At 48.9% G+C, this 26,175-nt stretch overlaps 1 long non-coding RNA gene across 1 annotated transcript; it reads left to right on the top strand.

Annotated features, from left to right (window-relative positions):
- Positions 1-173: 173 nt before the first annotated feature.
- On the top strand, positions 174-24,515 carry LOC129514570 (uncharacterized). Its single transcript, XR_008665457.1, has 3 exons — positions 174-279; positions 770-855; positions 24,277-24,515. It is a non-coding gene; the product is annotated as an uncharacterized LOC129514570 (long non-coding RNA).
- Positions 24,516-26,175: the final 1,660 nt, after the last annotated feature.

Raw genomic sequence — 26,175 nt, 5'->3', positions numbered from 1 at the left:
CTCCGGGGAGTCTCTGCACGTGGAGAGCCACCAGGTGGCACTGTGATTCTCCAAAACTGCTGCGGGTGGCGGGGGCGCGTGTGTGTGCAAGTGTGGACCCGTGCACACACGTGTGCTGGGTGAGAGACCGCTTCGCTCAGCTAGGCAGATGCGCCCTCGTCCTCCTCCTTTCACCCACACCCCCTCTGCCCTCCTTCTTTTCTGTTCTTGGTCAAAAATCAGCAGAGAGGAGCAGGACAGCCCAGCAGAGATCCCAACACAGACGTCATCACATCAAAGGTATTTCCCCCAGATGCCTTGGGAAGAACACTGAGGTCCTCATACCACACCCCCCACCCCGACTCCCCCATCCTGGTCCCCGTTCCTCCCCAGGCCTGGACGGGCAATGCTTTGCTGCCTTCCGGGAAGTTGGCCCATCATCTGCTGCATAGTGTAGGCTTACTTGTTTCTAAAAAGGACTCTAGACAGAACAAGACCTCAGAAGAGTGATTTAATGTCTCTCTTCGGGGGCATTTTGTCTCACACACTCTAGATCTAGAGAATACGCCCATGGGGAACGGTCCTCTTCCCCTAAAATCACACCAGCATGGGAAAACCCACCTGCCCCGTCTTTGTGTGAAGCTGTTCTCCTCGGAGGCCTTAAAACCCCGGGCTCCTCCGAGACCTGGGAGCACAGGCAGGGCCACAGCCCCCAGGAGGGAGCCTCAAAAACATCCTCTGCATCGCATTGATCTTGTTCTCTCTCCACCTGCTTACTCGGCACTAAAAGCCACCCGCCAAGGCCTGCCTCCCGCCGATTCCAAATGCATCGACATAATGGACCCGTCTCCCCAGGACAAACCTCCAAGGACTCAGGTAAGGCAAGCCATTTATAAAACTGGCTGATGCAGGAGAGGCGGTGGCTGCTTTGGAAAGCAGCCCCCCCGCCACCCCCCCACCCCCGGGGTTGCTGAGCACTTGAGCCCAGATCCAGAGGCCACCGTCCAGGCGGCTGGGTGGCCAGGTTATGGAAACCGCCTGGGCGTCCATCTCTAGGCCTGTGAGCTGGGATGGATGGGCCCGTGCACTAGCTCATTGCCAGCGGTGGCGATAACCTAGGCACACTCCCAAGGCCAAAAGGCCAAAGACCATACTACCGTGCCCACGTGTGGGCAAGTATGCCGCCTGTGCACCAGGCCCCGGGCTCCCTGCTCAACACACGCCAATTTTCTTGATCCTCGCAGCGACCGCATGTTCAGACGTGGAGAGAGGAGCCTAAGCGAGGAGGGGCGGCACAGGATGCTGAATTGTCCGAGCAAAGCTGGTGGCAGGGGGGAAATGACCTGGGACCTTGTCGTCTGTGTGGTTTGGGGGGGCCCGGCCTTGGGAGGGCTGGGAGTCAGGCGCACGGCCCCATTCTTCCCCTTGCTCTGGGCTGGGGAGGCCGCCTACGATGAAGAGACACCCCAGGAAGCTGGTGGCAGAGTCTCTGGGGTCCTTAACATGACCCTTCCCACGGCACCGCTTTCCAGGTGGAAACCACAGTCCCTCAGGAGCCGGCGTGAGGGGCATTACTCACTCACACTCACACACACTCACACACACGGAGGGGTCTCCCTCCAGGAGACACTTATTTTTAAGGGACGTCGTTAAACCACACGGGTCACATCTGACCCTCGGGTGTGGCCTGGGACCATTCAGAGTGGCTGCGGTTTTACATCTGGAAGCTCCCACGTCTAAGGACCGAGGGGACTGAAACCCTGCGGCCCTGACCCCTTCTTGGGGTTGCATCCGGGGAGCCCCCAAACTGCACCGGCGGCTCTAGGCCGCGCCAGTTTTCTGACCCCTCTTGAGGCTGCCGAAGCCCTTATTATCCTCACACAAAAGTGGGCCTGGAAAAAGGGACGGGAGATTTTCATGTGCTTTTGCTCTGCGTGTGTGCGTGAGTGTGGGAACAAGGAGTGCGGGCGAGGCAGGCGCTGCAGCGGAGTTGGATGAGGCTCGCGGAGAGGAGGCCACGGTGGGAAGGAGGCCACGTTGGAGAGGAGGCCACGGTGGAGAGGAGGCCACGGTGGGGAGGAGGCCACGGTGGCGAAGAACCCAGGGAAGAGCGAGCGGTGGGAGGGTGGGGGCCGAGGTCCCCTCGGCGGAGGACGCTTCAGAGATGAGCCTTTAGGAAGTTCTGGGAATAGAAATGCTAAAAGGAATACTTGGTCTGGTCGGAAGATGCCAAGCGTGCGGATGCAGGGGTCAGGCTGGGACCAGCCCCCGAGCAGGGTCGCCCAGGCGGCCTGGCCTCTTCCTCCCCTTCGTGAAGGGGAAGGTCCCTGCCCCAGGACTCCTTCCAACACCCCTCCTCCCAGCATGTTGCCCGGCTGCGCCCTCCTTTTCAACCCTCAACCGTGGCTCTGTCCTACCCGCAGGCCCATCTCTGGCCGTCTCCACCTGGGCAGGGACCCAGGACCCTAAAGCCTTCCCCTTCCCTTCTGGAACCGAGGGCTTCAGGGTGTCCACAGCTTCCACCAAGTCAGAGAAGGGAAGGCCCTAGAAAGACCGGGCTCCTCCCTTCCTTCCCCCACGGATTTTCCCAGCTGGGGCCCTCCTCACAATGGAGCAGGGCCAGGCCCCGTTGCTGAGGGAACCAGCGGCAGGCCCAGCCCCCTTCCCCGCAGAAATAACCAGAGAGGAGCAAGGGATTAAATGGCCCTCATCTCCAGGCTCAGAGGCGGCTGGGAGCCCGGCCAGCGAACAGTGGCAGCTCCCCGTCAGCCCGGAGGAAGCAGGAGGTCACCGGCCGGGCCTACCTCTCCCTTACCCCACCTCCACCTCTCTCCTCAACCACAAAACCCCAAAAAGGGAGACCACCAGGTGGCTTCCCTAACACAGGAAGGGAGGGCCAAGGCCACCTGTCCCGGCCTGGCTTTACCCACCCAAGCTCTCCGGCTGGAGGAATGAGAGGGCCTGGCTGCCCTGGCCAGAGATGCGATTTTGTTTGGGTCTGACTCACTGTCTGCCAACGTTGGTGGATACGAATCGAGCCCACCCTCCACCTGCAGCTGAGGCACGGCAGGTACATAGGTAAAGGTGTGCTCGGCACGGCACCTCCTGGCCCCCGAGATGGCCCCAGCCCGGCGGGGCTGAAGTCTCCAGCATGGCCTGGAAGACCTTCCTTTGGTCCTTTAGTTCAGGGGTGTTCGTTCCTGAGTCTCACATGAGGGTTCGTGGGTCATTTGTTCCCAAAACCCACGGCCAAGTCCCACCCCAGCTCATGCAGATTTGCTTGGTCTCGGGTAGGACTCTGGGGAAGGAGGTTGAGGTGCCCTGGTAATTGAGGGAGCCCCTTGCTGAGAACCCCCCAGTGGCTGTTTCAGAGATGCCACTGTCAGCAGGGCACCTGGGACAGCAGTTTCCTGGCCTGAGCACAGTGCTCTTCCTGCCGGGTTGCTTTTACAACCTTAAAAAAAAAAAAGAAAAAAGAATTTATTTTATTTTATTTTTTTTTTCAAGAACTATGTAACCCAGGGATCCCTGGGTGGCTCAGCGGTTTAGCGCCTGCCTTTGGCCCAGGACATGATCCTGAAGTCCCGGGATCCAGTCCCACGTCGGGCTCCCTGCAGGAGCCTGCTTCTCCCTCTGCCTGCGTCTCTGCCTTTCTCTGTGTGCCTTTGATAAATAAATAAATAAAATCTTAAAAAATAATAATAATAAAATAAAATAAGATCGGGGGCGCCTGGGTGGCTCAGTTGGCTCGGTGACCAACCCTTCATTTCTGTTTAGGTCATGACCTCAGGGTCATGATCCAGCCCCAAGATGGCTCCTTGATCAGTGAGGAGTCTGCTTGGGATTCTCTCTCTCCTCTCCCTCTACCCTCTTCCCCAACTCTACTCTCTCTCTCTCTCTCTCTCAAATAAATAAACCAAGTCATACGGGGGTGCCTGAGTGAATCAGTTGGTTAAGAGTCTGACTCTTGGGATGCCTGGGTGGCTCAGTGGTTGAGTGTCTGCCTTTGGCTCAGGTCATGATCCCAGGGTCCCTGTGGGGAGCCTGTTTCTCTCACTACCTCCCCCCTTGCTTGTGCTCTCTCTCTCTATATGTCAAATAAATAGATAGAGTCTTAAAAAAAAAAGAGAGAGAGAGAGAGAGAGAGAGTCTTGACTCTTGATTTTGGCTCAGGTCATGATCTCAAGGTCTTGAGATCACACAGGCTCCGTGCTCAGCAGGGAGTCTGTTTAAGGCTCTTTCTCTTCCTCTCCCTTTGCCCCTCCCCAGTCTAACATAAATAAATAAATCTTTAAAAACAAAAAGAAGATCCTACAACATAGACAGCTCTATGTCCTCTTCTCATTCCATCCATTGCAAGCTGAATGGCGGGATGGGCCTTCTACATGCTGCTGGACAACATGTGGATTGGCAGTGTTTTCAGCAGCCTATTTGGCAACAAGCATCAAGAATATTTTCAAATCATCACCCTTCAGCCCACTAACTCCATCTCTAGGAATCTGTCTTCAAAGAAAGATCAGACGCAGGCAAAAATGTATTTACAGAGACTTTTGTTGTTGGTGTTATTTATAAGAACCAAAATTATCAACCTCATAAATGCACAAAATGTATAGGGAGAGTTTAATAAACTGTGGTTATTCATGAGATGGAATACTCTGTGATGGTTAAAAATCACTTTTTCGAACAATGTGCGTTGGCTCTGAGAATGATCCTTTTCACAGGCCCTCCACGCTTATCTTAGAGGAAGATCCTTCTACTGATTCTACTGTAACCCTTTTGGATGCTCGAGGCCAGTGATCTTTCCTCTTTAGATCACCCCATAGCATTTATTTTCCGTTTTGGCAGTTTATTCTTTTTATCAGTATTTTTTTTATTAGTACTTACTATCCACTACTTCTACTTGCTGTCTGGCATGCGCGTGTACTAAGAATGCATGTCGAGGGTCCACGGACAAGGCGGTGTATATGGAAGATGGAGAGAGAACTCTGTAAACCACCGAGGGCCTAGGCCATGACTTCCACATCTTCACTCTCTGTCCGCTCATCAGTGCCAGCTTGTCTGAAACCGAAATCACCTTCCTCAAATCCGTTCCAATTCCACAAATCAGTGTTTGAGGATGTGCTTCCCTCCCCAGCAGGGCTCTCCTTCCTGCATTACCACTTGCTAGAGTCATAGCACCTAAACCATTCTCCTTTGGGACATTCAGATTCAAATTCTGGAGCCACTGGCCATCAAACCCTAACACTGTTCCAATTTGTTGTAAGTCTTAGTGCAGGGCCTCCCGTTCCCGTCACTGGTGTGCCACACCGTGAGCTCCTTGCTTCCCTCCTGAACAGCTCTCTTTGCTGGGCCATCCACGTACAGCCTGTCGTCCCTTCAAACTAACCTGTGTCCAGCCACTTGTCAAAGTCATTTTTATCCTGTCACTTCTATGCAGAAGCCTTCAGTGGCCCCTTTCAACGGGCCATTATTAAATGACATGCTAACTTATCCTGACACATGGGTCTCTCTTTAATTCAACCTCAACCCATCCATCTTGTGGGTTTTTGTTTTTTTTTAAATCACACAACTTGTTATCCCTGCCTCCTTTTGAAGTGTTCCATGCACCAACTCCTGTATTCTGGTGACTTCTCTTGCTCACTGGGCCATGTTGGATAATTCACATAACCTCTTTCATCTCAGCCCCATCATCTACAAAGTGCAGATAATACTAATAATATCTTCTTTGAAGGATCGTTGTGAGAACAAAGCAGATGCATGAATGCAAAGACCATCATTGATTTGTTCAGTTTTGCAACCAGGACAGAGCTTGGCCAGACAGCCCGCAGCTGCACCAGGCAGCGTCAGCTGAGGTGGGTCAGTGGGGTGGGAGGATCTATTTCCAGGATGGCTCGCGATGGCTTGCTCCCAAAGCTGGCGGGGTGGGGTTGTTGGCAAACTCGGCTGGGGTTATTGTCCTGGAGCCTGAGTCGTTCTCCCATTTGGGCTTCCCATGTTGTTTCCTGTCAACTGGGTTTTGAGAGTCAAGCAGAAAATGCCAGTCTTCTTAAAGGCTAGGCCTGGAAATAACTAGCACAGCATAACGTCCTCCACAATAATGCATTTGTCAAAGCATTGGCCCAGCAAAGTCATGAGCCAGCTCAGATTCAAGGTGTTGGAGCAGGAGACTCCGCCTCTCCAGGAGGGCCGGGCCTGTGCACCCCTGGGGAGGAAAGAAGTGGTGGCAGCCATCTTTTGAGACAAGATACCATCATACCGATTTTGTGATTCCACACTTTGGTTTTTAGGATTTTTTATTCATCCGTTTGAGAGAGAGAGAGAGCACTCGAGAGGATGAGCGAAGGAGAGGCAGAGGGAGAAAGCGAAGCCAACTCCCCACTGAGCAGGGAGCCCGATGTGGGGCTCGATCCCATCCCATAGCTTGTCTAGTAGAGATGCTCAACAAATATTAGACAATTACTGAACTCTTTTTTTTTTTATTTTAATTCCCAGTTCAGTTAATGTGTTATATTAGTTTCAGGGGTACAATATAGCGATTCAACAATTCTACGTGTATTACTCAGTGCTCATCACGATACGTGCACTCTTCATCCCCCTCACCCCACCCACCTCCCCTCTGTTAACCAACTGCTTGTTCTCTTAGAGTTAAGAATCTTGTTTTTTGGTTTCTCTCTCTCTTTTCCTTTGCTCATTTGTTTTGGTCCTTACATTCCACATGTGAGTGAGACCCTGGTCTTTGTCCTCACAGCTACTGAACTCCGAAGGCCTGTACCTTTCATCTGCCAAACGGTCACTGGGATCGTGGCCTTGAATCGTGAGGTGGCTTCTTCCCCGCGTTCTGATTAGTTATGACGTTCCAGGTGAATAGTAAGCTCTTTGAGGGCAAGGCTCTGAGCTACCATATACATTTTGGTATCCCTCCCCCACCCAGACCGACACCTAGTAGGTGCCTCCACATGCAACCCTTGATTTCCTTTTCTGCACTGGCAAGGGAATAGAAGAGTTGCTTCCACTGAATTTTTGTCCAACGCAAGGCTCACTAGGCTCCAGGGAAATTTCAGAGAAACAGTCTCTTTGTTCTGCAGCCCTGTGCAGAGCTGGGGCCAGAACCTTCCAGAGGGGGAGGCTCAGAGAGGCGGTCGCAGACGGGGGACGTGGGGAGGAAATTCCATCCCAGACCCTCATTTCCGAAACTGCTCTGTGATTAGCCCGGCCTTGCGCCGGCCTGGGCCAGAGGCAGAGAAAGGCTGGCCCCTAGGTCATAAAAGCACTGGGAAAATATAAATGCAGCCCCTTTACAGCCTCAAACAGGAGGTTCAAGGATCTGCTTTGTTGTTTGTTTATCTCTCAGACTGAAGCCAATTACTCAGGTTACTTTTTTTTTTTTTTAAGTTTACTAGAGATTGTATTTTAAGTGCATTTCTTCTCAAAAAAACAGGCCTCTACCGCACATTTTTCCCCCTTTGGTTCCAAGGGCTCAAGCCTGGTCTCCGGGGCAGGGAGGGCAGGCCTGGGGTCACATGTCAGAGGTCAGGGGCCCCCTGATTGTTCCCAAATGCTCTTCCAAGTAACCATAGATTTGAACTTTGCATTGTTGTGGGCCCGGGAGAGAGAGAGACCCGGGGGAGGGGGGAGGCCTTCTGTGCGTTCAAAGGCGGCTGCTCTGGTTTCACTGGGCCCAGGTTTCCATCCTGAAGCCGGTCCCCAGGGGAGGGGGGGGGGCTCCTGTGGGTGGGGGTGGGGTGTGATCCAGGGCCACAAATCCTGCCGCTTGACGGCGCCTTCAGAGCCAAAACACCCAGGTCAGCGTCAGAGGCTGCAGATTCCCCAAATGCTTTCTAAAGCCCAGAAAGCCAGTAGAGGTTGTTCCTTGCCCAGAACCAACCAGTAGCTACCCACTTCCCAGCCCAGGCAGGATTCCCGTCAGGTGTAGCTAAGTGCATGGGGCACCTGGTAGCTCAGGGGTGGAGCACCTGCCTTGGGCCCAGGGCCTGATCCCAGGGTCGAGTCCCGCATGGGGCTCCCTGCATGGAGCCTGCTTCTCCCTCTGCCTGTGTCTCTGCCTCTCTCTGTGTCTCTCATGAATAAATGAATAAAATCTTTAAGAAAAAGATGTGTAGCTAAGTGCAGGGCACGGAGGTTCAGAAAGGAACCCCAAGTTCTGGCCTTACCCCAGGGTAGCAGGTGTTCGCTAGATAATACATGTTGAAGAGGAAGTGAAAGATGCCAGACCCTCCCTCCAAACATGTATCTCCACTGACTGATAAATAGGATAAACTTATGTCTATTGATATGGAACAGGGTGTAAGATCGATTGTTAAGTGCAAAACACAAGCTACAGAGTAATACTGCTGTGTATGGCCCCATCTACATACGGGACACGCACACATAAGAGAAAAATGGGAGAAAATAAATTAAAACGTTGATAGTGGGTGCCTGGGGGGCTCAGTCAGCTCAGCTCATGATCTCAGGGTCCTGGGGTGGATGCCTCCCCGCATCCCCCCCCCCCCGTATTCCCCCCCATCCCCTGCTCAGCGGGGAGCCTGCTTCTCCCTCTGCCTCTGCCCTTCCCCCCAACTCATGCCCTCTCTCTCGCTCTCTCTCTCTCAAATGAATATTTAAAATCTTAAAACAAAACAAAGACGTTGATAGTAGTATCCCTGAGTGGTGGGATTTCAAGCCATTTTTTTCTCTTTCTTTTTCCAAATTTTAGAATTTATGTACACAACACATATATTCCTTACATATTTTTTAAGAGAAAAATCAATGTTCATAGTTCATAAACTATTTCTTTAGTTACATGTTTTTCCAAAATGTGGTTTAAAGCACCAGCATCATCTGGGGTGACTGGATGGCTCAGTCAGTTAAACATCCGGTTCTTGGTTTCGGCTCACGTCATGATCTAAGGGTGGTGAGATCGACTCCCACATGGGGCTCCACGCTCAGCAGGAGCCTGCTTCTCCCTCTCAGCCACCCCCTGCTTGTGCAATCTCTCTCTCTCAAATAAGTAAATAAAAAAAAAAATTTTTTTTTAAAGGCACCAGCATCAGATTCAGAGAGCTTGCTGAAAAGGAAGGTTCCTAGGCAAGAACCTGAAGAGGGAGCCTGACAAACAGCATTGTAAACTCCCTCCCCCGACAACTGTAAGGGCACATCTGCTTTCTTCAAAGGTACTGGCTCTGTGGCGAAGCATCCATGTGTGCCCCCTGAACCCTGCTGCCCTGGACCTGTTTTCCTTGCCGCCCCTCCGCCCTCCCTGCCTCCTTTCTGTGCATCCTCAGGAACCAGAAATAGCCTGTCAGCCCTGACAACATTGACCAGGCCCTGCTCCTCCGCTTGCCCCTGACCAACAGTCTGCAGACAGAGCATCACCCTCCCAGCATCACCCTCCCCTCCTTTCCTTGATGTACTCTTCTCTTGGCCTCACTTCCCTTTTCAGACCAGAAGGACTGACTGCACACGCTGTTTCATAATTACCTAAGTCAAGTGAAACTGCAACTGTAAAGCACAGTGTGTCCACCAGCCGGCCGAGGGGCAGCATGGCAGGTGGGCCTGACCCTGCTCCTTGATAGACATGTGATCGTGGGGTGGGTCCTGAACCTCTCCATGTCTTCGTTTCCTCCATTGTAACATGGGGACAGTCTTCCCCACGTCCCAGAGTGGCTGCTACGAGGCTGAAAGAAGCTCACGTGTATACGCAGAGGATCTGGTGCGTGGCAGGTGTCTGACAAAAGTTGCTATTACCAACCTGCACCAAAAACTCTTGTACAAAGTCGGAGACAGGCTTCCCAAACTCGTCAGTGAGTTTAGAGATAATGCACATTAGTAAGTCTTCCCCCCAAATATTCCAGATTCGTCCCTCTAAGGGGAGGCCCCAGGAAACTGACACTTAGCAAGTAAGCCAGGTGATTCTTTTTTTTTTTTTAATTTACTTATTTATGATAGTCACACACACACACACACACACACAGAGAGGCAGAGACACAGGCAGAGGGAGAAGCAGGCTCCATGCACCGGGAGCCCGATGTGGGATTCGATCCCGGGTCTCCAGGATCGCGCCCTGGGCCAAAGGCAGGTGCCAAACCGCTGCACCACCCTGGGATTCCAGGCCAGGTGATTCTGATCACATCTTGCAGGTCCCTGATCACACCCGAAGGGACACTAGTCTAGATTTTCATCAGCAAAACAGAAATAACAACAATGACCGGTCCCCCTATTGAGGCAGTTCACGCTTAAGCAGTCAACCATCCCCAAACTTCACAGGTTGGCTGGCGTTTGGCGGATCAGAGCTGGGCCCAGCTGGCCGTGTTTCCAGGCTGGGGTCTGGGTCCAGGTCTGCTCCACAAGTCTTTCATCCTTCCTGGACCAATGGATACGCCAGTCATGTCCTTTTCATGCCACACTTGCCAACATTCCATTGGCCAAGCAAGCACATGACTCCCAGCATCAGTGAGGAGAGGGACAGATCCTGTACTTTGCCCCGGAGACGTGAGTGAAACATAAAGCCGTATTTCTATACGCCAGGAATCAACAAACTATCACCTGCAGGTCAAATTGGCCTCCAGCCGGTACAAGAATGATTTGTTTAATTTTTAGGATTTGTAAAGAGGGCGCCTGGTGGCTCAGTTGGTTAAGCATCTGCCTTGCTTCTGCCCTGATCCTGGGATCAAGTCCCGCATCAGGGGTTCCCTGCTCATGGGGAACCTGCTGCTCCCCCCTCCTCCCTGCTCATGCTCTCTCTCACTATCTCTCTCTCTCTCTCTCCCTCAGATAAGTGAATGGAATCTTTAAAAAAAGGGGGGGGGGAACACGTGGGTGGCGCAGCGGTTGAACATCTGCCTTCAGCTCAGGGAGTGATCCTGGAGTTCTGGGATCGAGTCCCGATCGGGCTCCCTGCATGGAGCCTGCTTCTCCCTCTGCCTGTGTCTCTGCCTCTCTCTCTCTGTGTGTGTGTCTCTCATGAATAAATAAATAAAATCTTTAAAAAAAAAAAGGAGTTGTAAAGTAAAACAAAATGAATAGGAACAGAAACCATATGTGGCGCATGAAGTCTAAAGTTTACTATCTGGCCCTTTAAGGAAAATGTTAGTTGATTTCTACCACAAATCATCAAAATGTCAAATTTTTTTTCTTTTTTTTTTTTGTTACACAGCATTGCTGCACAAATAAAGATGAGTAATTACATATTTTTGTTTGTTTTTAAATTAAGAAGGATTTCATCCCACTTTTGATCTTGGGGTCATGAGTTTGAGCCCCACGTTGGGTATAGAAATTACATTTAAGAAAAAAACTACCACAGCTATCAGTTTAGTAAGAAGGATTTAAAAATGTTTCTAAGACGAGGCACCGGGGTGGCACGGTTGGTTATGCATCCCACTCTTAGTTTCAGCTCAGTTGTGATCTCAGGATTGTGAGATGGAGCCCCGCATCCAGCTCTGCGCTCAGTGGAGTCTGCTTGGAAGTCTCTCTCCCTCTCCCTCTTTCTGTCCCACTCATGCCCTCTCTGTCTGTCTCTCTCTAAAATGAATAAATCTTTTTTTTTTTAATTTTATTTATTTATTCATGAGAGACAGAGAGAGAGAGAGGCAGAGACACAGGCAGAGGGAGAAGCAGGCTCCATGCAGGAAGGTGGGACTCGATCCCAGGATTCCAGGATCACACCCTGGGCTGAAGGCAGGCACTAAACCTTTGCACCACCCAGGGGTCTCCTAAAATAAATGAATCTTAAACACACACACACACACACACACACACACACGCACAAATGGTTCTAAGCCACAGAGCAGGAATGACGGAGAAGGAGCAGGAAGTTAAGGAAAGGAGAACGGGTCTTGGAAGAAAAGTGTCCTTAAGGAGGAAGGGACAGTGGTGAAAATATGTTGGAATCTGGTCAAGTGGAGAAGGGGGGCAGTGGGAGGGGGTAGGATCAGGAATAATGTGGTTGTCAAGGAGAAAGAGGACAAGACAGGATTATGTGGGTCCAGGAATACCCAGCTACTGAGTGGCAGGGAAAATTGGCAGAAGAGGGTACTGGTGTCCTAGGAGTGGAGGGCTCGGGGTTTTCTAGGGGACCTTCCAGGAATTACCAGACTGTGGGGATGTGCACCTTGGATTATTTTTGACTGCCTACGCTATTTAAGAGATCTATGCGGAGAGAAATTAAGTCATAGAAAACTGACACCACCGGCTCCCCGGGTCCACGGGACAGCACAGCCTCCCATTCATGGCAGCGCAAAGGAATTGTGCACCGCGGAGAACAACCATCTCTGTGAGTCAAACTCTCACCTGAACCAGTTTTACCATCTTACTGATTTCCGCATTGACAGACGAGTTAAATACAATCTTTGACATGTGTCTATTTCATAGCTGGATGAAAGTCATAATTTTACCATTAAAAAAAATTCACTTTTAGCGTTATCTAAGGGATGTCACGTGGCAGTCACCACAGCCTTGTGAGGCCATCGTTGCTGTGAATGTTACACCCCCATTTGGAGGATGACATCACTGAGAAATTCAGAGCTTATTTATACGCTGGCAGGGAGTGGCCGAGTCAAGGCAGGGACTTTGGGAGTCTTCTTCTGACTTCAAATCTCCTATTCTTTCCACGGCTGAGTTAAAGAAAAAAACTTGAAAAAAACTAAAAAACAAAAAACAAAAACTTGGCAGCCCATCACATTATTCATTTGCTCGTCATTGAGGAGCACAGGAGCTGTGACTTAGCAAGCAAACAGGCCTGGCATTCTTGGGTACACGATGGTTCATGTGCAGATGCTGGGAAAGAAGCCCCAACAGCGCAACTGCTTGCCCTGCCAAGAGGAGACAACATTTGAAACCAAAAGGATTGGAGCTGAGGACCGTCACCAGGAGGAAATGGGTCTCCACTTACTCTTTGCTCCCCTGACAGATCATCAAACCAAAATTCTCAATAGCTGAATGTCTCACAAGTCCCTTCCAAAGTCTTATTGTTTTGTTTCTGCCACAAATATATGCCCCCCCAACCCCCTCCCCCATATGTCAGCGTTTCAGGTGATTTCGCTCTGACACATTCTGCATTTTTCTCAGCATGATCACTTGTGTTCCACGAGAAGTCCAGCATTTCATGAACGCCGATGGTGGATGAGCTAGACATTTACAGGGCACTTGACAAATGTTCCCTACGGAACGTCACCGTCCGCAAGCTCTGCAGTCGCTCAATCAGCAAATGTTCAGCAGAGAGGTATAATAAGGTTAGCAACGCAAGTATGACAACAAAACAAAACCGGATCTCCACCTCGGTAGGGAGGTCTAAGGGAGAGACTTTCAGGCAAACAGACCATTGCAACACAGCATGCCAATCAGGAGTTGGTGTGAGCACGGAGAAACCTGCCCCTGCGTGTTTGAGAGAACCGTGCAAAGTTTAATGGTGCTAGAATTTGCACCGAGACTGGAAGAAGCAGCAGGAATTTGCCTGGAAGAGAGAGGAGGAGGTGCCCAGAAGCTTCTAGACAGAGAGCAGTGCAGGAACAAAGGGGAACGGAGAACACAGGGTATCTAGGAGGCAGAAAACAGTCCAGGGTGGTTGTAGCAATCAGTATGTAGGGAAGAATTCCAAATATGAAACCAGACAGGTGGGCCAGAACAAGTCATGGCAGACCAGGATGTGGAAACTTGCCTGCAGGCCGTAACTGAGTCATTGCAGCCAGCAAGGGCTGAGCACACGTCCTGCACAGAAGTACCCACAGGAGACCTCCAACAGAAGGCAAGGGCTCCAGCAGGCAGACAGTCATACCCCCACTGATTGAATCAACACCCGAAAAAAAGAAAAAAGAAAAAAAAAAGAATCAACACCCGAATGTTCCACCCCTGTCCAAATCCCCAAATAGCTTCCATGGCACTTGTCTTTTGGGACAATTATTGGGACTATTATATTTGCTAGTCTTTTGGGCTGTTTGGGCTCTTATAGCAAAATACTACAAACAGGGTGGCCTATAAACAACAAAAATTCATTTCTCACAGTTCTAGAGGCTGGGAAGCCCAAGGGCAAGGCACTGGCAGGCTCAATGGCAAGAGCCTCTTTCCTCATAGACAGCCATATGTGTCCCCCCCCTTCCCCCTCTGCCCCCCCCCCCCCGTGGCAGAAGGGGCAAGGAAGCTCTCTCGGGCCTTTCTTGGAAGGCCACTGATCCTATTCCTGAGGGCCCCACCCTCCTGACCTAATCGCCTCCCAAAGGCTCCATCCCCAATACCATCACCTCAGGAGTTAGGATTCCAACCTACAAATTCTAGGGTGGGGGGGGGGGCGCACACGTTCAGACCAGAGTGGTTCTCAAGAGGGATACTCAAGTGAATGCGCAGTTGGTTGGTGTAGTCCTAAGTACTTTCTGTCACCGGATTCTCTCTTCTTGGTCTGACGTTTCCAATCCTTTATCACGATATTTTAAGTTGGGAAGGAAGAAGGCAAATGTTCCATGAACCAGAAGGAGGCCAACACTGTCATGGCAAAGTAAACTGTCAACATGGCCAGAAGCCAACAGATGCCCTTGCCATCCTTGTCTCCAGGTCTTTGGAGAAGCGAACTGGCAGGATGCAGATGACCCCCCCGCCCCCGGAAAATGTCTCCAGGGACCTCGCAGGGCACACTTCACTAAGCCCCTACCCTTCCCCATCTCCCTCTGCCTGCCCCCCACCCATCTCCACCCTCCCTGCCTCTCACCCTTCAGGAGGAGAAGTCTGCAGTAGGCGTATTTCCCTCTCTGACATCTGCATCCACAGGGAGCTGAGGGAGAGTCTGCAGAGATAGAAAGAGAAGCTTCCTCTTCTATCAGAGAACCAGAGCAGGGAAGTCTGCTCCCGAGAGAGGGCCTGCCTTAGCCGTCTGACAGCTTCATCTCCCCTGGGTTCCTTTTTTTTTTTTTCTCCCCTGGGTTCCTAAACATTCCTTTTATTTTAATGTGCTGCCTCTTTATTAAGTATTGTTGCAAAGAAACTGAATTTTGGATAATTGGGCAGTAGCAGCATCTTTTACAGCAAAAGCCTGTTAATAGTGTCTGTGACAAACACCACAGGGGAGAGCCCCGGGGGTTCTCAGCAGCAAGGGGCATTGTAGCCCTGTATCCTGTCCTTAATGAAATTCTCACTTCTTGATTCTTCTTCTATTGATTCTGATGTCAAAAAGAGAGGGGAGGGGATCCCTGGGTGGTGCAGCGGTTTGGCGCCTACCTTTGGCCCAGGGTGCGATCCTGGAGACCCGGGATCGAATCCCACATCGGGCTCCCGGTGCATGGAGCCTGCTTCTCCCTCTGCCTTTGTCTCTGCCTCTCTCTCTCTCTCTCTGTGACTATCATAAATAAATAAAAAAAATTTAAAAAATAAAAAAATAAAAAAATAAAAAAAAAAGAGAGGGGAGAAGTGGCTCAGTCAGTTAAGCATCTGACTCGTGATCTCAACTCAGGAGTCCATCCCACAGTTGTGAGTTCAAGCCCCACGTTGGGCTCCCTGCTGGGCATGGAGCTTGTCTAATTAAAAAAAAAAAGAGAGAGAGAGAGAGAGAGAGAAAGAGAGAGAGGAGGTGGGGAGTGTATACCCATCCTTCCATAAAGCACCTTGGGGGCTCCAGCATCACCTAACCGTTGGGGGTGATATTACAGCTGGAGCCACCCAGCTCATCCCCGACACCATGGCCCATCACTGCCACTCACGCACCCCTCTCTTCTCAGACCACATCACTAGTGATTCTTCAGGGATTTTCCAGGCCCGACTCCTTTGGCCTTTAACCCGGCATTTCCCCGCAGGAGCCTGCATTTGTTGTTCCTGCAAGCTGAACGTTTTTGAAGGCAGCACCCATGTCTCCCTAGTATCCAGCCCAGGGTTTGACAGGTTGTATTAGTTTCTATTACTAGCTAACAAATGTCACAAAGGAAGCCAGTTAAAACAGCACCTATTTATAAACTCAGTCCTGTAGGTTAGACTTAGCTGGGTTCTCTGCTCTGGGTCTCACTTGGCTGAAAGCAAGATGTTGGCTGGGCTGGGTCCTGGGGAAGAAACGGTTTCCAATTTCATTGAGGTTGTTGGCAAAATTCAGCCCCAAGCAGCTGCAGGACTCAAGTCCCCATTACCTTGTTTACTATCTATATGGGGTCACTCTGAGCTCCTGGAGGCTCCTCTGGTCCTTGCACTTGACCCTTTCCATCTTCAAGCTAGCAAAGGTGCAGCAAATCCTTCTTATGCTTTCAGACTCTCTGCTCTTAGGGGGCTCCTATGATTCAAATAGGCCCACCCAGGCTGTCTCCCTTTTGAGTAACTCTAAGTCAACTGATTAGTAACCTTCATGACACCTGCCAAGTCTCCTTTGCCCATGTAACGTAACATAGTCAGGGTACGGAATCTCATCTTATTTCCTGACCCTGAAATTAGGAAAGGGAATGGAGTGGGAGTTGCTTTATGCTTCTTCCTACCACAACGGTCTCAGAATATATGCAAGAGCAAGAACCATTGAGGCAGCAGAGCCTCCACCTGAGCAGCTCTGACTGCTACCACCCCCTTTGGCAGGACAAGCCCTGACCTGGCCTCCTGACCACCTGACTGCTGTAGACTTAACTGGGCACCATGATCTTCATTGGGGCACCTCACGTACATGGTGGCAGGAGCTGAACGTCTCCCAGACCACAGTTGATCATGTGTACAAATCCCGAGCTTACTTAATTAACCCACATATACCCACCAGCCACACTCAGAGATTTTGCTCTCCTAAATTGGGACAGGCTGGTCAATGGTCTTTCAGCTTTAAAAATGCCCATTTTAGGGGCATCTGGCTGGCTCAATCGGTAGAGCACACAACTCTTGATCTCAGGGTCTTGAGGAGGAGCCCACATTGGGCATGGAGCTCACTTGAAAAAAAATTAAAAACTAAAAAAAAGATGCCCATTTCTCCGCCACTGACCACATCCCCTAAGCGCTTGGACCTGGGCTGGATTGGGGTCTTTGCTTGATAGTAAAACTTTTCTTAGGTCTGTCTGTTCCTTGCTTGTTTTTGACCAGAGCTCTCCCTGCATCCTGATCTGATGTCCTTTTACCCAGTGTCATGTTCCCTATCCTGCACCAGGCCTCCATCCCAGCCCTTCTGCACCTCCTGCAGGTCTTTCTTCCCCTCCACGTGAAGATGTGGGAATCTCCCACTCCTCCTCTAGAAGCTACCATTTCTGTCTCTGTCCCCTCTGCATCTCAGGTGCCTGTAGATATAACAATCAGTAGCCATCTGTTCATCAAATGAATGAATGAGTGAATGAATGAATGAATGAGCCAGTGAATGCATTTCTTTTTTTTTTTTTTCCAGTGAATGCATTTCTAATCTCCTACTGTTCTTTACCATCAGTACCTTGGGGCTACCCTCTGGTTATGGAATCATTCATTTATTCATTACTTAACCCCAGGGATACAAAGATGAACAGAATAAACATTTGCTCTGAGGCTATTGGAAGAATTTGTGCTCAGTAGAGGATCTGGGGCATTTCCCCTTTGGGATAAGCTTTGCCGGCCCAAAGGTGTCTATAAATTCAGCATCCAGGAGTACAAGCCACTCTCAAATGTAATCATTAGGATTTCAGGTCTGCCAAGGCAAAAGTCATAGGATTCCATTCTTTTGTGAACTACAGCATTCTTACTGTTTTCCACTAAAAGAGACACTTTAAATTTGCTTCCCACCAGGTTTGAAGCTGGTGGCTAATGTGGCTGAAAATGTTATTGAGCCCAGAGAGGAAATCCAATGCCCTGGGGCCGCCAGGCTGAATGGCAGCCTTGTTTCCAAGGGCATTCTCCTTTGTCTGCCTGGGCTCTCAAATGACATGTTTGGACACAAAGCCTCTTAGGTAGAAATTACTACATTTGCAGGCGTTCCTAATTTGGAGTGAGGTTTATTTTTTCAAAGTCTTTGTTCAAGATTAACTTCAGTGAAGTTTTATAGCTGAGTTACAACTCTCATTTGAAAATAGGCTTTATTATGATATTTGTTAGTGTTCTTGTTAATTATTTTTTTTTAAGGTTCCTCTCTGAAAGAGAGCCACCCCTGCATTGAGATTTTCCAGCGAGGCTTTCACTTTCTTCCCATCGAGGTCATTTTCTTAACCTCTGGGAGATATTTATCTTCAGGAGTTTAAAACCTTTCTGTGTAAGGAGAGCAGAGGGGAGACAGCTGATAGGGCCTAGGAAAGTCAGAATCCTTGGGGAATTTGGGGAAAGAAAGATTATTTTCTTAATGACTATTATTCTCAGCCCCATAGATTAAGTGTTTCCTTAGCTACAAGGACAGGTTTGGGCCAACGGTCCTGGGAGCTCAGGAATCACGCCTTTTGTATTTGAGAGGCAATTTTTGCCACTCGCCTACTGTATTGCAGTATAATGTTCTAATTTTCCATATTCTTAATGTTCTAGTACTAGGGACTTGCTGACTGGGGAGAGACTGCCCCCCCCAACCCCCTTCCGGTCTAGCCAACCCTGAAAGATAGCAAACTACTCTCCTGGGAGCACTCATTCAATGTGCAAGCTACCCAAACCAGAGCCTATAGTTTTTTGTTGTTTTGTTTTTTTACCCATTTATTTGACAGAAAGAGAGAGAGAGCACAAGCAGGGGGAGTGGCAGGCAGAGGGAGAAGCAGGTTGCCCACAGAGCAGGGAGCCTGATGTCGGGCTGGATCCCAGGACCCTGGGATCATGACCCGAACCCAACGTAGCCGCTTAACCCACCGAGCCCACCCAGGCACCCCCAGAGCCTGTACTTCAAAGCACCTTCTATACGGTCCTTACAGTCCAGAAGGTAGCGTTCCTCTGCCCCAAGTATCTCAGGGCCTAGGGACCAAACCACTAGTGACAACCCCAGTGCTCCAGAGCCCATGGAAATGTTCAAACGAACCAATCCTAAACCTGCCTACCATGCTTACACTGCCCTCACCGTTCCTTCCCAGAAAACCACAGTACAGGCTCTCATCCATGCTTTCCCCTGCCCTTTCTGGCTCCTTACCACCTCTGGGGCCTCCCGTGTGGCCCCGTGTGGCGTGGTATCCCTCCTACTTCTAGGGAACAGCAAGTGACACGCTGTCTCTTCAACGGCCGTTGTCTCCTCATCTTCTGGCCTCATCCTCCCTAATAGTCACACAATCCACATTTTTAAAACACCAGCACTGCTCTCAGACCCACTCGCACAAAGTAAGAAGAAAGAGAAGGACAGGTAAGACCCCTAACAACCACTTCGACCCAGAAGGCCAGAGATGAGGGGAATCTGTGCAGGAGGAGAGGGAACGTGACCAGTGTTTTCTGGCTCTGGTCATGGTCCAGGTCAGCTTCATCAAGAGCTTGTAAACTGACCATATATCAACCTCATTTTGCTGATGGGTAACTAAGACTCAGAGAAGGTAAATAATCTGTCCAAGGCCACGAAGCCACTCTCGTAGGCAACGAGGCCACGACTAACTCATTTTTGTTTCATTAATACTCAGTGCCATTGCCAACTCAACCCCGAGCTTTTTGTCTCGGCCCCTACCATTCACGCTCCCCACCTTGTGTGGGAGCTTCTTTGGGGTTCTATCCCCAAATAACTTCACTGTTCACCAAATCCCCTGAAATACGAGGATGAAGATTTATGGCACCGTGCCTCCTTCTGAAGGTACTTCAAGCAACCAGCCAGGGATATTTATGAGTATCTGCCTACCCTCTTCTCTGAGCTCTATGCAATAGAGTGAGGACAATCCTGAGCGTGATGTGATCTCCACCTGGACAATTTACAATCTAACCTGGGATACACAGCTAACACGGGGACAGACCAGACAACACAGGGCTAGTCAGCTGCCAGATTGTGTGGCACACGGAGTGCAGGAGAAATTGAGGACTTCCTGAAGTGGGTAAAACTTGATTAGGACCTTGAAGGATGGGGAGCAGTTGGGTAAAGAAAAAGATAAAAGGATTATTTTTTAGACAGTATGGCAGTTCCTAGAACATTAGAAATAGCATTATCACATAGCCAGCGATCCCACCTCGGGGTATGTCCCCACAGGAATCAGAAGTAAAGACACAAAGAGATATTCATTCATAGCAGCATCGTTCACAATCGCCAAGAGGTGAAAGCGACCCAGGTGTCCATGGATGGAGGACTGGTAAATGTGGCGTATACTATCACTCAGCTTTCCAAAGGGAGGAAAGTCTGACACGTGGGGGAACCTTGAGGATATTATGCCAAGTGAAATAAGCCAGCCACAAAAGGACAAATATTGTGTGATTTCATTTATATAAAATAGTCAAATTCATAAAGATTGGAAGTGGAATGCCGGGTTGCCAGGGGCAGAGGAGAGAGGAAAATGGAAATTTAGGGGCACCTGGGTGGCTCAGTTGGTTACACGTCTGCTTTCAGCTCAGGGCATGATCTCAGGGTCCTGCGATCGAGCCCCATGTTGGGCTCCCTGCTCCATGGGGAGCCTGCTTCTCCCTCTCCTCCCTGCTCATCTTCTCTCCCTCTATGTCTATTGCCATCTCTGTATCTCTCAAATAAATAAGTAAAATCTTTAAAAAAAAGAAAGAAAGAGAGAAAGAAAGAAAGAAAGAAAGAAAGAAGAGAGAAAGAAAGAAAGAAAGAAAAAGGGAAATTTATTGTTTAATAGGTTCAGAGTGTCTATTTGGGGTGACAAAAAAGTTCTGAAACAGATACTGCCAATGCGTCCCCAACATTGTGAATGTACCAACTGCCACTGAACTGTACACGTAAAATGGTGAAAATGGTAAATTTCATGTTATATATATTTTACCACAATAAAAAGATTAATTTATTTTTGTTAATTTTTGAGAGAGGGAGGCGTGAGTGGGGGTTAGGATTGCAGAGGGAAAGGGAGAACCTCAAGCAGGCTCGGGCCCAGCACTGAGCCCCATGTGGGGCTCGATCCCACGACCCTGAGAACATGACCTGAGCTGAAATCAAGACTCCATGCTTCACTGACTGAGCCCCTCAGATGCTCCCAAAAAATTAATTTTAAAAAATATTTGCTCTACCCCTTTAAGTGTCAAACCTTGAAAACATTTGTTTTCAATAAAAATTTTCTCAGACAGACGGCACATGCCCCTGCTCTCTTAAACAGAGCAGAGCAATTGTGACCTAAACATCCCCTGAGGTTGGTCCACTGTGGGCAGGATGGACACCAGCCGATCTCCGACGTGGTTGCCGAGAGTCGGTTGGACGAGTTACGAAACTCCCTGGCACTGCCCGGCTGTCTGCTGCTTGGTCTGTTTGCCACTTTCCCCCTTCTCCTTCCCGGTAGCCTGCATCTAGCAGGTCAGCACTTCCTTTCACACTTGACTTTTTATGTTTTAGATCTACAGTGAGCTGAGAAAGCAGAGAGGCAGGTGTGTTCCAATGAAGTGCAATCTAAGCATTAGCGGGCTCCTCACCAAGTGGGTGGGAGCTCCCGTGCAGGCCCCGGACCAGCCTGGGTGCTGTGCAGGCACGACGGCTGCAAACCCACGCCCCGTGACGGCACAGCATGGGTGGCTCCTCACTGCCATGGAGCAAGTCCAAATTCATCTCACGGTCTGACCCCAAACTATTGGGCCAAATCACCACCTGCCCATCCGCCTGCCCTCCAAACCCTTACGTGATATTCATGGTCACTTGCGTGACCCCAATACTCCAGCTACTGGCATATCTCCAAATTCTCACAAAGGTTTCTCGTTCTTTGTTGTATGTCCTTATGAAACGATACGTTCCTCAAGACCAAATTCAAATATCACCATGGTTGGCCCTACACTAACCTCCACCCCAACCTCTCCCCACATCCTAAAATCAATCACTCCCTCCTCAGGACCTCCAATGTATTTGTTCATATGTCAGATGATTTTTACATTAAGCACTGGCTGCGGGACACCTGGGTGGCTCAGGGGTTGAGCGTCTGCCTTTGGCCCAGGGCCTGATCCTGGGGTCCCGGGACTGAGTCCCACATCAGGCTCCCTGCATGGAGCCTGCTTCTCTCTCTGCCTATGTCTCTGCCTCTTTCTCTCTCTCTGTGTGTGTGTATCTCTCATGAATAAATAAATAAAATCTTATTAAAAAATAATAACTGGCTGCTTTCTCAGAAGGAGGCCGAGGGCAGCACAGGCATATAGAGGGCCATTCTCAGAGCACATAATTCTGGTGAACTGCCTGACTCCCCTGCTACAAGACAGTGTCTTGGTTTTGTATCCCAGAGCCTTGAAGAGGGAGACATTCATTAACTGTTTGCTAAACTGGAATGAATTACGGAGAATACATTACAGATTAAGCACCTACATTTAGATGAACAGAGAAAAGGAGATAGATAAGAGGAGATTTTATTGGCATCAATGAGAAATGTAATCAAATTCATATTTACGAACTTAGAGATCCCGTCAGTATGTGAAAGTCTAATGGAAAGATATTTTGAGGCAGAAGTAACACCCATGGCCCTTGCCTATTGTTGGCATGCCCCTTCCCACACGTCCAAGCCCTTTGTACCCATCCCAAATAGGAACACACATGGTGTCTGTAGACTTGAAACTCCCTATCCATGAGTTTTTCCACTCTCCTATCTTCATAAAGTGCAGGGGATCCAAAGTATTTCAAAAGCAAAATATTCTGCATGTATCTCTAATGTAGCCCTCATCACCTTGGATTATTACTACTATTATTAATCTCAGTTGAAATTTATTTCTCCCCAGCCTAACTAAACTCCTTAAGAGCAGGGCATTGTGCCTGCCACATGATAAGTGCTCAACATTTCAGTGAAGAATCACATGGATTGATGATGGATGGATGGATGGATGGATGGATGGATGGATGGATGGATGGACAAGTATTTTATTTTCTGCCTCCCTAAGTATATCTTCCTCTTAAAAGACATCAGCCTTTGCGGGTAAAGAAAAAGGCAAGGAGGAGATCATTTTGCTCAATATTTCCACCTGTTCTTTCCAAAGTAGTATTTGTCAAGAGTATTTCTAAAGTGTAATTTCATTTATATATTTTTAAATAGGTAATATGCTCACAAGATATAAAATTAATTTAATAAAATTATATGGTTGAAAGACATGCAACTGAAAATTTCTAGCCGGTTCCCATCCTCAACATAAACACAGACAACTCTCTTGGGTGGCCTTCTAGAGATCATCGTAGCTTATGAAAGGAAACCCTTTTTTTTTTCTTCTTTAAGCAAATGGAAGTGCACCACATACCAGCTTGTCTCAACCTTGGCTGTACATTAAAATCATCTGGGGAAGCTTCTCAGAAAGCTTAAATCAGAATCTCTAGGGGAGGGACCCAACCATCAGGACTTTAAAAAATTCCCCGAGTGATTCTGATGTGCATCCTGAGTCAAGAAGCGCTACATACACGTTGCTCTGCAGACTACTTTTTGTTCCCTAACAATATGTCTGTCTTCAAGATCCTTTCACACTGATACGTAAAAATGCTTTTTCTTTTCTTTTTAACTGCTACGTAGCGTTCCACTGAAAGACAAGGGCATTTATGAGGTTCAGCTTGTTTCCAATATTTTGCTCTTCCAAGTATTATAACAAATAACATCTTACATCTGTCATTTCGCGTGTAGACCTATATATCGCCAGTGATGGATACCTGATATGTGTTGGATAGAGCTCTGCAAGTGACATCACTGGGTAAAAAAACAAGGACATTTGCAATTTTGCTAAATATTTGTGATTTTGCTCTTCGCGACTTTACTGAACATTTTGTCCTAAAAATTTGATAGGTGTTACCAACTGCCCTGTGAGGATTAATCATTGAACCAGGTTCACAAAGAGTTTTTAAAGTGGAAAAGCGTGATTGCATTTTAGAGCCGTATACACCAGGGCATAACTACTGTACTTGGGTTTCCATTTCAAAAAGTGAGTAGAGATCGAGGGAAGCAGATCTTTTTGTTGTTGTAGTAGTTAGGGTTACCAGTGTCTTTCCTGAGAGGGATGGTCGGCTGCTCAGGTTCTTGTTCTTTCTTGCCATTAAAGAGTTTTGTTCTCAGAAAGGAAACAATATGTGCTCTTTGATGTGGCTCAGAAAAAAGAGGCCAACACCACATTTTAGAATGCTTGGTGGAAGAGCATCCAGAAGCGGCTCTTCTGAAGCGGCTCACAGAGCTATGGCTCAAAGAAGAGAAGTTTTTAGAGCACTTGAAGAAATTCTGACTCCAGAGAAATTCTCTCATTAAAAAAAATAATAACCCCCCCCCCAAACACACACACAACACAAAAGCCAATAACGGAAAACGCAGGCACAATTATTCCCCCTCTAAAAAAAATTTTTTTTTTTCATTCTCTCTCTAACAGGAATAACTTTCCAGCCTCGGTGGATCTTTACTTTGAGTTGCTGCCAGAAGCTGAAAACAGTAAATGAAGCCTTGAATCAGAAACACACTCTTGGGATCCCTGGGTGGCGCAGCGGTTTGGCGCCTGCCTTTGGCCCAGGGCGCGGTCCTGGAGACCCGGGATCGAATCCCACGTCGGGCTCCCGGTGCATGGAGCCTGCTTCTCCCTCTGCCTGTGTCTCTGCCTCTCTCTCTCTCTGTGTGACTATCGTAAATAAATAAATAAAATTTAAAAAAAAAAAAGAAACTCTTATCCAAAGGCATGTGTTCCTAGGAGCAGAGAACAGCACCCTTCTGGAACTTTCCACGGTCTTCTTCAGTCGAGGAGTCTGCCCTGTAACCTCAGTCCCTCCTGCTTCCTTCCTTAGTCTTCCTTTCTGCTTTTCCTCTGAGAGACAGACAGACAGGCACAGAGGGAGCCGGAGATAAACACAAAGAAAAGGACGTGCAGACACAGAGGGAAACAGAGAAAGATTTTCCTTCGGTTAGGACATGTTTTTATTTTATTTGATTTTCTTAGGATTTTTTATTTATTCATGATAGACCCAGAGAGGAATGCAGAGACAGAGAGGGAGAAGCAGGTTCCCTGCAGGGAGCCCAGTTCTGGACTCGATCCCAGATCCCTGGGATCACGACCTGAGCTGAAGGCAGACACGCTCAACCACTGAGCCACCCAGGTGCCCCAGGACATGTTTTTAAAATAGCTAGCAGGACAGTGCTCAAAGAAATGGACCATAATAAAATAGGTCATGTTCATATCAAATTGGATTCCATGGCACTCCTATATTTCCTGAAGAAATTCAAGCATCATTAGTCTTTGAATAGTCTATTAGTTGAAGTTCTTTGATAGAAAGCACTAGAAATTGACTCATGAACTGAAAGCCAAAAGGAGAAGGTTACTTGAATGATACTGAGCTGCTCACAGCGTTGAAAGCAGGAACCCGGACAGATCTGGGGACCACGGCAGCAGAGGCTCATAATGAGCTTCTGTTGGAGATCTTGCCATCAGATGAATTTTTCAGATTCCTAGGAACATAATCTGGCTGGCTTGGCTTCATCACCTGCCCACCTCCTGCGGTCAGGGGCTGCTTGGTCTCCTACTGGAGAGGGGGTGGGAAATTGGGGGACTATGTCAGGAGGGCTGCCAATAGCCACCCCCAAACACTCAGTCCCTTATTCCCATGAATATTTGGTCTGGGGGTAATAGCCAGTCAACACTGAATTGCTATCACAGCTTATGACTTAACTCTTCCTGGAAATGCATCAGGAGTAGGACTGGACAAAACATTTCCAAATGCCCCTCATGAGGCTGAGGGTGTGATAACATGCCTTTGTCTTCTGTACCATCCTGATCATTTATTTTTTTTTAAGATTTTTTATTTATTTATTCATGAGACACACACACACAGAGAGAGAGAGAGAGAGAGAGAGAGAGAGAGAGAGAAAGGCAGGGACAGGGGCAGAGGGAGAAGCAGGCTCCAGGCAGGGAGCCTGATGTGGGACTCGATCCCAGGATCATGGGATTATGTCCTGAGCTGAAGGCAGACGCTCAACTGCTGAGCCATCCAGGCGTCCCTGATCATTTCTTTAAAAGTGGGTACACAGGGGTGCCCGGGTGGCTCAGTTGGTCAAGTGTCCAACTCTGGATCTCAGCTCAAGTCTTGATCTCAGGGTCATGAGTTCAAGCTCCACACTAGGCTCCACACTAGGCATGGAGCCTACTTTAAAAAGATAAAGATAAAAATAAAAATAAAAATAGGGAGGAGGGCGGGGGTTGGGGGTGAATGGGTGACAGGCACTGAGGGGGCACTTGACGGGATGAGCACTGGGTGTTATTCTGTATGTTGGCAAATTGAACACC

The sequence above is a fragment of the Nyctereutes procyonoides genome, unplaced genomic scaffold, assembly GCF_905146905.1.
Source record: "Nyctereutes procyonoides isolate TBG_1078 unplaced genomic scaffold, NYPRO_anot_genome, whole genome shotgun sequence".
Taxonomy (NCBI): Eukaryota; Metazoa; Chordata; class Mammalia; order Carnivora; family Canidae; genus Nyctereutes; species Nyctereutes procyonoides.
The sequence above is the reverse complement of the archived record's forward strand: the minus strand, read 5'-3'. Positions and strand labels throughout refer to the sequence as shown.